Source organism: Petaurus breviceps, unplaced genomic scaffold, assembly GCF_028583685.1.
Source record: "Petaurus breviceps papuanus isolate PSGF00001 unplaced genomic scaffold, PetGlider_PUasm1.0 90895, whole genome shotgun sequence".
In the NCBI taxonomy this organism is placed as follows: Eukaryota; Metazoa; Chordata; class Mammalia; order Diprotodontia; family Petauridae; genus Petaurus; species Petaurus breviceps.
Window position 1 is genome coordinate 23,033,255 of NW_027187372.1, and position 12,654 is coordinate 23,045,908.

Consider the following 12,654-nt stretch of genomic DNA (forward strand, 5'->3'; position numbering starts at 1 on the left):
CGAGTTCAAATGTGGCCTCAGCCACTTAACACACACACACACACACACACACACACACACACACACACAAACTAGCCTTGTGACCTTGGGCAAGTCACTTAACCCCAAATGCCTTCCCCCCTCAAAAGAAAAAAAAAACCTAAAATAGAATCAGAAACAGAGTTAAAACTCATTGATTCTGGAATGGCTTAATGAGTTGAGGTACATGGATGTAATAGAGTACTATTATACTGTAAGAAACAACAAAAATGATGAATACAGAGAAGCATGAAGACCTTCACATGATCTGATGTAGAATGAAATAAGCAGAGCCAAGACAACATTCTACATAACGACTACAACAATGTCAACAGAAAGAATAAGCACAAAACAAGCAGAAGTAAATGTTGACGATTACAAAGCATAAGCAAGGCCCCAAAGGAGAGATGTAAGAAGACAGTCTCACCTTTGCCCAAGAAGGGAAGGTTCACAAATATGGAACATTGCATGTATTTTCATATTTTTTCAATATATTGATTGATTTTGCTGATCTTTTTCTTTTCTATTTATTTACGAAATCTGTTATATGAGATTTGTCTGTGAGAGAGGTTGGGGAGGGTTACTGGCAGAAATATTAGTGATATAAATTATATATATACATCTATATGTTTATATATATTTATATATGTATGTAAACACATGCATATTATTTTAAAAACAGATTATAAGCTACCATGACTCTAGATAAATGTTAATAATTCCTGATGACATACCTAAAAGCCCCTCAAAAGTCTTGGTGTTGGCTGTATCTCCATATGACAACTAAGGAATGTGGTTAGTCAGGCAGAATTGGCAATGTGACCTTACCCCCTGGGCTTAGCTTGTCTCGGTACCTTTTACTCACTTTCTCATTTATATAGCAGAATAGAAGAAATTTAGGATTAAAAAATTAGGAAACATTGAATCCTAGTGATGTTTGGTAGCTGTTACACAAATAATCATTCCCTGATTTATAGCTTAGTCTTCAGATATTGAAAACTGGAACATATATGGCATGTGCCGCATAAGCTAGGATGAGGTCTCTGAATGCAGGAAGGGCTGACAAAAGAAAAGATTAATCCTAAAGGCATTCTTTTTTTTTCTTTTTGAAGGAGGGAAGGCAGGGTAATTGGGGTTAAGTGACTTGCCCAAGGTCACATGGCTAGTAAGTGTTAAGTGTCTGAGGCCGGATTTTAACTCAGGTCCTCCTGACTCCAGGGCCAGTGCTCTATTCACTGTGCCACCTAGTGGCCCCAAGGCATTCTTTAACTGGGTGGACCATACTATTTGTTTTTAAGAGCTTTGTACCTAAAGCTAAGACTCTATTGATGAGGAGATATGTTGCCAAGATTCTGAGAGAAGAAATCAGAATCTCATTCATTCATTCATTTTGCTGGTTTCTTGGAAAGAGTTTTTGCCTTTTCTAAAAGAGTTGGGAAAAGTCCAGGCTTTTTGTTTTAGCTGACAGAATATGGAAAGATACATTTTTTTTCCTTGAATAGCTCGCTAAAGAATTCAGGTAGACCAGAGGCATCATCAAACCAGACTAGCCAGATGGAGACTATTATGTCGAGTAAGCAATGTTCAGGAGGCAAGAGTCCAGTTAAGCAGCATTTGGTGGAGCAATATTTAGGGAAGACAACAGCAGAGCATTAATATCCGGTATACACTATAAGACCTAGCAACTGAAGAATATAAGACCAGAGGGGAGATAGTCAAAGGAAGAAGCATAATGGCATTATTAGAAGACATCAGTAACTCTTCACCATTGAAGATGTTAATTGTCCCTCCATAAATGTATGTCCTTGTCATACATATTTCCCATATGTGTGCATATCCATGTATATTCCCCTGGATATGCATTCTCTCTGCATGTGTACTTTGCCATATATGTTCCCTGACTTTATGGCTTCTTTACATGTGTTGGAGGCTTGCTTGTAGGGGGCTTTCACACCTTTTGTTAATTTCTAATTAGGCACTGAATCATGAGTGTTGTGATGTTTTCTGGTTCAGAGAAGTGTATATGTACTCTGAGTTGGTATTTTGTTTTGGGGACTTGCTTATGAGAAGGATCTTTTAATTACCTGTTGGAGATTCTGAGTGACTGTATGTTCAGGGCTCCCTGACTGCTCAGATGTAAAGTCTATCTTGATCCAGGGCTGTATGTAAAGTGTATAGCTGATTCAGGCAGAGCCCTGTCTCTTGGTCTTTATTTCTCTGCTTGTATTATCTCTGTTTATATTTTCTCTGAAGTTCAGGGTGTTGACTTTTCCCCTGGACTAATGAATGTAATTTAAAAAGATTGTTGACCCCTTAAACAACTATCTTTCCTAGTAAAGCAGATCTAAGAACCTGGGCTAGCAGCCATCCTGGGTATCCCAGTGTGGTTGCCGCTATATCCCTGACCTCATATATTTCCAACCTGCGTGTGAATTTGTGGGATAATATACCCAGGTTTATTAGAGAAATATTTTCTTTCTATATCATTTATTAAATCTTTGAATAAATTAGGTCCTCTAGTTGACTATTAAAGATAAACATATCATTTGGACCTCATGAGATTTTAGAGAATGTTGTAGACCTTCTGGGAGGGTACTTGAACCTGGGAGTCATTCTCTGGAGGACCTCCTCTGAGTGTTAAGGATAGGGAACACCTAGACTCTACACTAATATTTTTGTTATTATTAGGTTCCTGTTTGGATCCATTAACTCTATATTTTAAATAGATTGGCAAGGGCAATAATTCTTCCATATGATATAGTATTTGAGAATTAGGAGAAGTGAAAGATTGAATTTTTCTTGGATTTTTTCCAAAGTGAAGGCAGAAATTTATTAGATATGTGAGCATGTCACCAAACCAGCAGATAATCTGTATAAATAGAACAAATATGACATTGTAGCCACCCAACATTCTGTGACTGTTCAAAGTTTCTTTCTATTGTTTGCAAACTGAACAAACCCCATTGAATTCCCCTATTTTCTGGAGATAAAGGCTGATTTTTAGATGATAGATACATAATCTGTCCTGATAAGCTTTCCTGGAAAGGCTGTAAACTTTCTAAAAGGAGGGAGGGGGGCAGGTTTATTATAATGAATTTTTAAAAACATAAGCCTTAGGAATCTGTAGCCCTGGATTCTAATTCTGACTCTATTTAATAGTTTACCAGTAAGACCTCTGGCAAATAACTTAATCCATCTAAAGCTTCCTAAGAAAATGAAGAAGATAATAATGTATGGACATCTCTATAATAGAGACAGCGTGGCATATTGGATAAATAGATACTCTGACACTTTCTATCATGTCAAAGCATTTCGGGAATGGCAGAACAATGATTGTTGCCAGATGATCAACCTAGCTAAGTTTACTGAAGCTCATCATCAGAAAGTTGGCAAGCATTGTCACTTGATAATGGGGGTAAAAGTAGGGTGGTGGTGGTTTCACTGGAACCCATGAATCTCATTACAAAGAAATGGAGGGATTTCAATACATATGGAGAGAAAGAACATCGACATTGATGAAATCACTGATATTTTGAAGTTTGAAGTATTAAAGAGTCTTATAATCCTATACTAAGAACCTAAATTTTGTAGAGACAGTAAAGTGTGGGGATAATGAGAAATTCAAGTGAACAACAACGTGAAACTGTGTTACCTAAACATACTTTCTTCTTTTTTTTTTTCAAAATTTTATTTCAGACTCAAATGCCAGGACAGAAATACAGAATAGAGAAAAGAAACAAAAAACAAAGTTAGAAAGAAAAAAAAAGCATGTCGTGTGCATAGCAAAACATAAGATAGGATTCAAAATATGTAACAATAAATTTTCACATCAAGAAATCCCATATGATAAATAATACTCTTTGTGTTGAGAATGGTTCATCTTTTCTTTGCTTCTCTGTGAGTTTTCTTTTGTCCTCTGCTCTTACTTTGTTCTTTGTTCTTTCTTTCCACCCCTAACCCCCACCCCCAGAAGGCCACAATAAATTTTAGATATGTTTTTCTATAGCTATAAATATATATACACCCTCCGCCACCCCTGAAGGCTACGATATAGTTTAAATATGTTTCTCTATAGATATATACATACATATATATGTAAACATATACTTTCTGAAACATACTCTACATCTGATCTTTGTTTTTATATTTGTGCATATCTCTTATTTCCTATCCCTCCTGACTCCTCTATTTACTTCTACCCACTACCTTGCTCTCCTATGACTTACCTACCACCCACCAAGGATCTCTCCCCTATCCAGATGCACTTTCTTCTACCTAATAAATATATACCTTAATGTAAGAACTATATCTGAACCATAAAAGAAGGAGCAGTTTCTCATTTTATATGTGTACATAGAGAATTTTGTTATTGAAATAAATGTTCATGTGCTTTTTTTTTTAATTTCAGGAAACAAGTCCTGAAATTTTATGGCCCCTGAAATTTTGAGTTGTAAGGAAACATTTTTAAGAGCTGCTCCCCAGAAGATGTGTTTGGATTTGGAATGTTCAAATTAAGTAGTGACGTTTGTAGGAACCACATAGAAAATCAGAGGCACTTTATTGAATTTACTGAAGGATGAATTTGAGCAACATTAGATAACATAGACAATTGTGTATTCATATATGTAGTTAATAATTTCATATGGGTGAGCTTTTAAAATGTTAATTTTTTTTAAAGTGAAGATTTAAAGGTTATTACAAAATGGATGTTTATACATGAATATCTACTCATTATGGCATAGACTCGGGGTAGGGGGGACCTGAGGCCTTGAGGCCATGTATGGCCCTCCAGTTCCTCAAGTACAGCCCTTTGACTGACTCCAAACTTTGCATGTGACCCCAAGGCTGCAGGTTCCCCATCTCTGGCACAGAGAGTATAGAGAGTTCTAGTGGCTATCCTACCAGAGGCCAAGCTCTGTCAAGCCTGACCAAATAAGAAAGGCTTTGAGTGAGAGGTTATCTTGGTTGCTCAAGGACCAGCCTAGCTGATTTAAGAAAGATATTACCACCAAATTGAACATTGAAAAAATTGATGATTTTTTTTTAAACTACAACAACTTACAGAATCTACTAGGGCATGAAGGGGTTAAAATTGCATGGTGGAGAGAGTGTCCATGTTGATGAAATAATAGTATTTTGTAACATGTATATATATATATATATATATATATATATATATATATATGTACAGAGAGAGAGAAATAGATATAGCTATACAGATGTAAATATGTATGCATATATAAAACATTTTCATTCAAACCTTGTTAGTGCCTAATAAATGCTTGTGGAATGATTCCCCAATTGCATGGATGGGCCCTAACCCTCATTTCCACTGGAATACCTGTTACAACTCAAACCCAATCAGTTGTCAGGTCTTGTCAATTCTACTTTCACAACATATGTCATATCAATTCCTTTTCCCTTCTTCCCCCTCCCTCCAACAGTTAGCACCACTCTGGTGCCTTGATCATCTCTTTCCTGGAACATTGTAATACTCCTAAATGGTCTCCATGCATCTAGTCTCTCTCTTCTCCAATCCATAGTCCACAAAGCAGTCAAATGGATAGTCCTAAGGCACGGGTCTGCCCATTCCCTCCCTTGTTCTAGGCCCTCTCTCTTACTCTAGGATAAAATGTAAACTTTGTCATTTAATGTGCTTCAAGAGGCTCTAGGCTCTGCCTTTTTTTTTTTTTAGCATATTATTGATTAGTCTTCTTGCATTTTATATTTCAGCCAGTCTGGTTTGCTTGTTATTCCTTATAAATAACTTTCAATCTCCTGTGACCATGCCTTTTCACAAGTAATTACTCATGCCCTGGCACGAACTCACTCTTCAATTCTAACTCATTGAATCTCTGCTTTCTTTCAATGCTCAGTTCAAACATCACCTACAGCAAGCCTATCCTAATCCCTCCTAACTACTTGCACCTTGAATTTTTTTTAATGTGCAGGTAATTTTCACTCAAAAGAATACATGCTCTGTAAAGACAGCCACTGTTTTTGTTTGTCTTTGTGTACTCATTGCCTAGAATCATGTCTGGAACAAGGAATGCTTGGTAAATGTATGTTGAATTGTTAAATTGAAGGATAATGTCATATGCCGACTCCTCAATGAAATCTTCTCTAATACCACTCATTAAGTGGCAAAGTGGTTAGAACATTTGACTTGGAGTGAAGAAGACCTGATTTCAAATCCAGCCTCAGACATTTATTAGCTTTGTGACCCAGGACAAGTCATTTAATCTGTCTGAGTTTCCTCATTTGTGAAATGACTATGTCAATAGCAGTTATTTCCCAGGGTTGTTGTGAGGATAAAATGAGATATTTGTAAAGAATTCTTTAAACCTTAAAGAGTATATAAATGTTATTATTTTCTCCAACCAGAGATTATTATCTCCAACCATGACCTCTCCCTCTTCTGAACCCCAAGAACATTCTCTTTGTGTCCTTATAGCTTTTATCATATTCTGTCTTGCATAATAGTCATTGGTCTGCTTGTCACCTCTCTATTGACTAGATTTGTAAGCTCATTGAGGGCAGGGAGTGTCTTCAAAACCACATGAGTTAGTAGATGTAAGATGTTGCTCAGCTTTGAAAACACTATGTAAAATTCAGCAATTCTTATTCGTCATTGTATACCTTACAGCTCCTAAATGTGCCTTGCATCTAATAGACACTCAGGTATCTGTTGAAATTAATTGAATTGAATAGTCTATCTTAGCTTAAAATAGAGTAGTGAGAAAATAATACATTATTATCAAAATTAGACACATCTTCCCTCTCTTTTCCAATGTAAAGATGCTGGATCTGTAGGCTTAAAAATAGAAATGCTATAGCAAAGTAAGAGGATTTTGGAAAAAATAACATATGCTCCACTTCAGAACAAAATCAAGGGCTTCTTACAAGATGTCATATATCAGATTCTTCTCCCAGTGACAGTCTCTCAGTGTGTCCATGAAATCCACCTATCATCACACCAGGCACCTACTGGTCCCTATTCAATTAAGTGGGCAAGTTCTATGGAAGGAGTTGCTAACTCAGCAATTTTCCAGATTGAAATAGCAGCTACTGGGGCAGCCAGGTGGTGCAATGAGTAAGAGCACTGGCCCCGGAGTCCGGAGACCCGGGATTGGTTCTGGCCTCAGATGCTTAACACCCACACAAAGTGACTGGCTGTGTAACCTTGAGAAAGTTACTTAACCCCAATTGCTTAAAAAAAAGAAAAGAAATAGCAGCTGCCATTGTATGTGACACCGTGTTGACATTGATTACATTCCAAGGGAGGAACTACCTCTGGTACCCACTGTCTCATCAGATGAAAATAAAAATGAATCAATGGGGTTTGCTTACATTAACCTCTCTCTTACTACTTTATCTGTGAAATCAGGTCTCCAGATTAGAAGATGGGCGCCATTGCCTTGGAAGCCGCAGCAGAGGAGCCAAGCAGGAAAGGCCATGTGTCTACCCTATAGTTTCTCAGCTGTCCTTTAAAGCATGGAGACATGTGAAGCATGGTGGTAAACTGTTTAAGCACCTTGGAGAGCTCTGGTGAGTACTCCTTTCAGTTGGAGAGGCATTATCTCCTCAATAAAATAATACTAATAATACAGTTTACCCAGGAATTTCACATATATTATGGCCTTAGTTTCTCACAACAGCTCAATGCAGTAGGTAGGAATGATGGAGTTGTATTATACTTAAGGACAACCACTAACCAATCACTAGTGAGTGTAGTGAATATTAGCCAAAATTACAAAGTATTACTCCAAAGGAGAGATATGAGAAGACTGCCATTCCATGCCTTTATAGAAGTAGGAGTTCCATGGATGTGGTACATTGAATATATTTAAATACTTTTTTATTGTATTTATTAGTTTTACCAACCTCACTTTTTTTTCTTTTAAAAATATTTGTTAGGGGTGGCTAAGTGGTGTGGTGAATAGAGCACCAGCCCTGGAGCCAGGAGGAGCTGAATTCAAATCTGGTCTCAGACACTTAACACTTACTAGCCGTGTGATGTTGGGCAAGTCACTTAACCCCAATTGCCCTGCCTTCCTCCCTCCAAAAATAAAAAAAAAATTGTTATAGGGGCAGCTAGGTGAAACAGTGGATCGAGTACTTGTCCTAGAGTCAGGAGGACCTGAGTTCAAATATGCCATCACTTACTAGCTGTATGACTCTGGGCAAGTCACTTAACCCTGACTGCCTCAAAAGAAAATTGTTTCATGAAATGGTTCTATAGACAGTTGGGGAAGGATATTGGAGAATTGTTGGTGATGTAACAAAAAAACCAAAAGATGTCTTTAAAATTTATTTTTAAAAAATATAGTCATATTATTCTAGTTTTTGAAATGAGGATCAAATCTTGAGTTAAAAGGGATCTCTGAAGTCATCAAGTCCAAGTTCCCCATTTCATAGAAGAAAAAACCTAGACCTAGAGAGGGTAAGCAACTTCTTCATGATCACACAGGTAATGATAGAAGAGCTGGGCCTGGAAACCAGGTCATAGGATCCTCCATCTTCTGATTCCAATCAAACACTCTTTCTGCTGCTGTCCTCTATGTGGACATCATGCTCTTGTCCATGATCAGGTTTGGTTCTTATGACTCTCTCTAGGGCTCATTTCACTATGCCATATAAGAGATTCCTTTGTGAAGAATTTCCATGGGAGTCTAGAATTTAAACTTAAAATCCAGGCATTGTCATAACCCATAAATCAGGTTGTGGTGCCCTTGTGGCCATGCCAATAATTCAACTAATAATAATGATAGCTAATATTTATATAGCAATTTCTATATGCCAGGCACTGTGCTAAGTACTTTACATGTCTTATCTCACTTGATTCTCACAACAACCCTAAGATGTAGGAATTGTTTCTATTTTTTTGGCTTTTTTTGTTTTTAGAGGGGGGAAGGCAGGGCAATTGGGGTTAAGTGACTTGCCCAAGGTCACACGGTTAGTAAGTGTTAAGTGTCTGAGACCAGATTTGAATTCAGCTCCTCCTGGCTCCAGGGCTTGTGCTCAATTAACTGCACCAACCAGTCACCCCCTAGGAGTTGTTTCTATTTCCATTTTATAGGTAGGAAGACTAAGGGAGAGAGGTTAAGTGACTTATTGAAAGTTACCTAGTTAGTGAATTTCTAATGTTGGATTTGAACTCAGGTCTTCCTGACTCCAGGCACATTTCTCTCTCCATAAGCTTCCCTCAATTTAATAAACTTTTAATAAGAACCTACAATGTGTGGTAGAATTTGTTAACTACCAGGGGAAAAACAAAGGTGAGTGAGAAATTGTCTTTGTCCAAAGAGTTTAGCTATTACCAAAACAAGCTTGCTTTGCTCTCAGAATAAATACATTTGAAATGTGAGACAAAAATATGCTCTGGGAATGTTATGGACAGGGATAATGGTTACTTTTTTCAGTTCTTATGCATCACATTTTTAAAGGTGGAAAACCAGAAAAAATCAATTTTCTGCAGTTCTTTTGGGGAAAAGCTTTAGAAAAACTGATGAGGAAACATTGTGCAAAGAAGGATAGTGATCTTTTCAATAGATTTTGTTTTTTAATATGTTTTTATTTTTAAAAATAAGCCAACAAAATAGTCCCTGACCTCAAGGAGTTTATATTCTACTGGGGAAAGACAACACATGGAAATCAGGGAAGGGAAAGAACATCACCCATGGACAATGAACCAGGCAAGCAATCTAGAGAGTGTAGAGGTGAGATTGAGTTTTAGAGGAGGAGGAAAGGAGCTCCTGTGCCTAGAATCCCCTATACTGATGAAACTAAATATTCTTTGCATATTTGTTTATGTTCATAATTGAAACATGATTGAGACGGTCACAAAATAGATAATTTCATAAGAGAGTATGTCTTCCTAAATCAAAACATATGGATGAGGGGCGGCCAGGTAGCACAGCAAGTAAGAGCACCGGCTCCAGTGTCGGGATGACCTGGGATCGAATCCGGGCTCAGACACTTAGCACCCACCCAGAAACACCTGGCCGTGTAACCTTGAGCAAGTTACTTAACCCCAATTGCTTAGGGGAGGCCAGGTGGCTCAGCGAGTAAGAGCACCGGCTCCAGTGTTGGGATGACCTGGGGATCAAATCCAGGCTCAGATACTTAGCATCACACCCAGAAATAACTGGCTGTGTAACCTTGAGCAAGTCACTTAACCCCAATTGCTTTAAAAACAAAAACAAAAAACATATGCATGAAAAAAAATCGATAAATTCAGATATAGACCAAGGAGATGCTGCTAATCTTTCCTCTGAACCTATCCTTCCTCCAATTTTCTGATTTCTATTGAGAACAACACCATCCTTCTAAGAACCAGGTGTATAGTCTTAAAGTAATCTTTCATTCTTCCAGGTCCCTTATTTCTCATATCCAAACTTCTTGTCAAGCTTGCTTCTACAATATCTCTCATCTGTCCACTAGAATGCTAATTCCTCCTAGAGAATATAAGCTTTTTGAAGACAAGGATTGTTTCAGATCATTTTTGTTTGTTCATACTCCCAACACCAAGCACAGTCCCTGGAACATTGCAGGTACTGAATAAATATTCCTTGATTGATTGTTCTATCTCATGCTTCTCTGTTCTTTTAGCTACCACCTTATTTCAGGCCTTTTTTATTGCCTTGCTTCTAGCATCCTCCTCTACTTCCACCCACACAGAAGCCAAAAGGATCTCCCTAAAACAGGTCTGGCTATGTCGTTTATCTACTCAAGAACATCTCACCATTTTCTCTGGGACAAAATATAAAGTACTCACCAGTTTTTAAAACCTGTTGCAAATTGGTGCTAGCCTATCTTTCCATACATGTTTCTGATTATTCTTCCTTATGTACTTTACATTCCAGACACATTGGAATACTTGTCAGAGCAATAACTAGGAATTCTGATACCTGAAGCAATAGGGATAGGCCAGGTTTGTGAAGAAATCATGAACTCTGTCATGTGCAGAAGCAAGATGGGGCCAGAGTGTAAAGGAACTTTTCTGGGATATAAAGAGGACTTTGGATCCCACCTTGGGGTCTGTCCTCTTTCTTCTCCCTTGTTCCATTAAATGGCTGATGGATTAGATATGCTCATGTTGGCAGAGGGCTGGCCTGCCCTTATGGAATCCAGACCACTTTCTCCAGAAATAGACTTGTCAATTCCCCAATCTTCCAATGACGTAGAAGGTAGCAGACAATGTATGATAGTCTTCACTCTGGACTTTAGGATGTGGCAAGAGTATGTAGCAGAATGTGTTTTGTGTGACTTCACATGTATAATTGAGATCATATTGCTTGTCTTCTCAAACGGTGGGAGAGGAGAGCGAGGGAAAAGATTTGGAACTCAAATTTTTTTTTTTAAATGAATATTAAGAAACATTTTAGGGGTGGCTAGGTGGCACAGTGAATAGAGCACCAGCCTTGAAGTCAGGAGGACCTGAGTTAAAATCCAGCCCCAGACACTGAACACACACACACACACACACACACAAACTATCCTTGTGACCTTGGGCAAGTCACTTAACCCAATTGCCCTCCAAAAAAAAGGGCAAAAAAAAGAAACATTTTAACATGTAATTGGGAAATATTTAACAAAATAAATAAAAATACATTAAAAATAGTGTACAACAGACCTGGAGAAGGAAATGGCAAATTTCTCTAGTATCTTTGCCAAAACCCCTCCAGAAAGGGATCATGAAAAGTCAGATATGACTGCAACAAATGAACAAAAATATAGCAGACGGGGTAAGCAGCAAGCTACAGATCTGGGAGAAGAACCTGGCCCTGGGGAGATATAATGGGGACCATTGGCATGGAAAAGTAAGGCCAATGGCTGGGGCCAGTAGTATCTGGGAGGACAGACCCCTTGATGTATGCTCCAAGTTCTCAGCCTTTTCAGTGTTCTCTGTCTTTATTCTCCCACTTCTCCCATATAATAATCCCCATCTTGCTAAGGTATCTTGAGCAGATAGTTCATACACTTTTGGCCTCTGCCTCAGATTTCATATTTGGGTGGATGTAATATTTCCCCCCTCAAAATCAGTGCCTCACCAGGCTAGGGTTTGTGAAGAGCTAAGGCAAAAAATGCTTTATAGTGATGATGGTTTTTCCATCTTAGAAAACTTGCTCTAGTTTACTTGCAAACTGAGAAGGCAGATGGGTCTATAAACTCAGGAGTAGAATATAAGCTCCTTAATGGAAGGAAGGACCCCCTTTTTACTTTGTTTGATTTTTTCTTAGATTTTTATTTCTCCAGTTCACAGTGTAGCAGTAGGTGATCATTGAGTTAAATTAGATCTTTGGGAGAACTTGACAGCTAACACCACCATCCATCATGACTAACAGAAATTTGCTAATGCTGTCCCTCCAAAAAGCTTTTGCATGAAACATATATGTAATCAGTAATGTTTTTCAAAGTGTACTACCAAAATGTAGGAGTGAGAAAATTCTTTAGGCAGGGATTCTTAACTTGTTTATAGACCTCTTTGAGGTCCCATTTCAGGAAATCCAAAAGCTTGGGTGAGAAAAACAAATCACATATTTGTATTTACCAAGCTCTAACTCAAAATTAGCCTTTCCTTCAATTATGAATTTTTTTTAAATTCTGAGAAAATGTCCATAGATCCATAACACA

At 37.9% G+C, this 12,654-nt stretch overlaps 1 protein-coding gene and 1 long non-coding RNA gene across 3 annotated transcripts in view; one reads left to right on the forward strand and one right to left on the reverse strand.

Moving 5' to 3' along the window:
• LOC138151054 (uncharacterized) overlaps positions 1 to 12,654 on the forward strand; it is a 111,092-nt gene that overhangs the window by 33,746 nt on the left and 64,692 nt on the right. The window contains exon 2 of the long non-coding RNA XR_011165725.1: positions 7,406 to 7,566. This is a non-coding gene — a long non-coding RNA (uncharacterized lncRNA). The remainder of the gene's footprint in view (positions 1 to 7,405; positions 7,567 to 12,654) is intronic.
• Positions 1 to 12,654, reverse strand: part of ATP6V1G3 (ATPase H+ transporting V1 subunit G3) — a 195,288-nt gene that overhangs the window by 13,713 nt on the left and 168,921 nt on the right. The window lies entirely within an intron of this gene.